Below are 2,894 nucleotides of genomic sequence, written 5' to 3'. Positions count from 1 at the left end.
CCCTGCTCCTGCCTTCTTTGATTCACAGACAAAAAGAAGATATGTTATTACCAGAGAGGAGGCAGAAGAGTACGAGAGGAGAGCGAAGGCAGCTCGACTCCATGCTGCAGCTTAGCAGGCGATAACCGCTGCACATCAGTATGACCCCAACTATTCTTCGTCGCAGTACGACCCCAGCTACACCTACGAGTATCCGCCAGGCTATCCCTGGCAATAGACCAACTTAGGCCAAAAGCCTAAGCTTGGGGGAGTACGTATTTCCCACCAACATTACATTTATGTTCACACACACTCATTGCTAGATGTTAGTGCTCATACTTTCTCATTGTATCATCCATGCTAGTTTATTTCCTTTTATGCTTTCTTCTTGTGTGTTTGTTAAACCTTAAGAAAAACCAAAAAATTAGTAGTAGTTTATTTTTCTGCTATAGTAGTAATAATTAAAAAGAAAACCCAAAAATATTTCCCGTTCTTCTTTTGCTTGTTGGGAGCTTTCCCGTGTAAATAGTTTTATTTCTTTTCTTTTCTTTGGGGGTCAGTAGGAGAAGACCATAATTAAATTGTTGAAGTGGCTCTTATATGCATTATTGTTGATTTAACCAAGAGCCCATATTGCCTTGTCTTCTCCTGTTTATTGAATGCTCGCAGATTCCAGCTTAGTCCAATGCACGTACACTCTTATTATTATTCACACCGTTCGGTCGTGCAAGTGAAAGGCAATTATGATGATATATGATGGACTGACTGAGATGAGAAAAGCTGGTATGAACTCGACCTCTTTTGTTTTTGTAAATATGATGAGTCCCTCGTTCTTGATTCAGCTTATTATGAATAAACATGTTTGCAATGACAATTAGAGATCGTAGTTGCTTGTGCCATGCTTGATTAGCTATGAGTTATAATGATTTACCTTGTGTGCCAACATGCTATTGAGATGGTTATGATGTGGTATGATGGGGTGGTATCCTCCTTTGAATGATTTAAGTGACTTGACTTGGCACATGTTCACGCATGTAGTTGAAACAAATCAACATAGCCTTCACGATATTTATGTTCATGGTGGATTATATCCTACTCATGCTTGCATCCAATGTTTATTAATTTTAATGCATGTACATGGCTGTTGTCGCTCTCTAGTTGGTCGCTTCCCAGTCTTTTGCTAGCCTTCACCTGTACTAAGCGGGAATACTGCCTGTGCATCCAATCCCTTAAACCCCAAAGTTATTCCAGATGAGTCCACTATACCTTCCTATATGCGGTATCTACCTGCCGTTCCAAGTAAATTTGTATGTGCCAAACTCTAAACCTTCAAATAAACATTCTGTTTTGTATGCTCGAATAGCTCATGTATCAACCAAGGCTGTCCTTATCTTCCGTATTAGGCGGGTTATTCTCAAGAGGAGTGGACTCCGCTCCTCACTCATGAGAAAATGGCTGGTCACCGGGATGCCCAGTCCCATGCTTTATGCAAACTAAATCAAAATTAATTGCAAACAAAACTCCCCCTGGGACCTGATGTATGTTGGAGGCACTCGTTGTTTCGAGCAAGCCATGGATTGATGTTTGTTGGTGGAGGGGGAGTATAAACTTTACCATTCTGTTTGGGAACCGCCTATAATGTGTTTAGCATGGAAGATATCGCCATCTCTTAGTTGTTATGTTGACAATGAAAGTATACCGCTCAAAATACAATTTATCTCTATTGCAAAACCGAGCTCTGGCACCTCTACAAATCCCTGCTTCCCTCTGCGAAGGGCCTATCCATTTACTTTTATGTTGAGTCATCACCCTCTTATTAAAAAGCACTAGCTGGAGAGCACATCTGTCATTTGCATTCATCACTATTAATCTATGTTGGGTGTGACTATGATTGGATCTCTTTTACCATGAATTACAATGTCTAGTCAGTCCTTGATCTTTAAAGGTGCTCTGCATTTATGTTTTGCGGTCTCAGAAAGGGCTAGCGAGATACCATCTTGTTATATCATATTATGATTGTTTTGAGAAAGTGTTGTCATCCGAGATTTATTATTATGACTTGCTAGTTGATTATGCTATTGATATGAGTAATTATGAGACCTGAGAATTATTGCAAATGTGGTTAGTTATGATCTATGCTGAAAACTTGAATGCTGGCTTGACATAGTTACAACAACAAGAGCAAACAGAGTTTGTAAAAGTTTTTCTTTCTTTCTTTCAGTTTGTCAACTGAATTGCTTGAGGACAAGCAAGGGTTTAAGCTTGGGGGAGTTGATACGTCTCCGTCGTATCTACTTTTCCAAACACTTTTGCCCTTGTTTTGGACTCTAACTTGTATGATTTGAATGGAACTAACCCGGACTGACGCTGTTTTCAGCAGAATTGCCATGGTGTTGTTTTATGTGCAGAAAACAAATATTCTCGGAATGACCTGAAACTCCACGGAACATCTTAGAAAAAATAATAAAAAATCCTCGCCAAAGATGAAGACCAGGGGGCCCACACCCTTCTCACGAGGGTGGGGGGCGCCCCCCCCTAGGGCGCGTCCCCCTACCTCGTGGGCCCCCTGGAAACCCTCCGACGCCAACTCCAACTCTATATATTCGCTTTCGGAGAGAAAAAAATCAGAGAGAAGAAATCATCACGTTTTACGATACGGAGCCGCCGCCAAGCCCTAAAACCTCTCGGGAGGGCTGATCTGGAGTCCGTTCGGGGCTCCGGAGAGGGGGATTCGTCGCCGTCGTCATCATCAACCATCCTCCATCACCAATTTCATGATGCTCACCGCCGTGCGTGAGTAATTCCATCGTAGGCTTGCTGGACGGTGATGGGTTGGATGAGATTTATCATGTAATCGAGTTAGTTTTGTTAGGGTTTGATCCCTAGTATCCATTATGTTCTGAGATTGATGTTGC

This window comes from Triticum aestivum, chromosome 3A, assembly GCF_018294505.1.
Source record: "Triticum aestivum cultivar Chinese Spring chromosome 3A, IWGSC CS RefSeq v2.1, whole genome shotgun sequence".
Lineage (NCBI taxonomy): Eukaryota > Viridiplantae > Streptophyta > Magnoliopsida > Poales > Poaceae > Triticum > Triticum aestivum.
The sequence above is the reverse complement of the archived record's forward strand: the minus strand, read 5'-3'. Positions refer to the sequence as shown.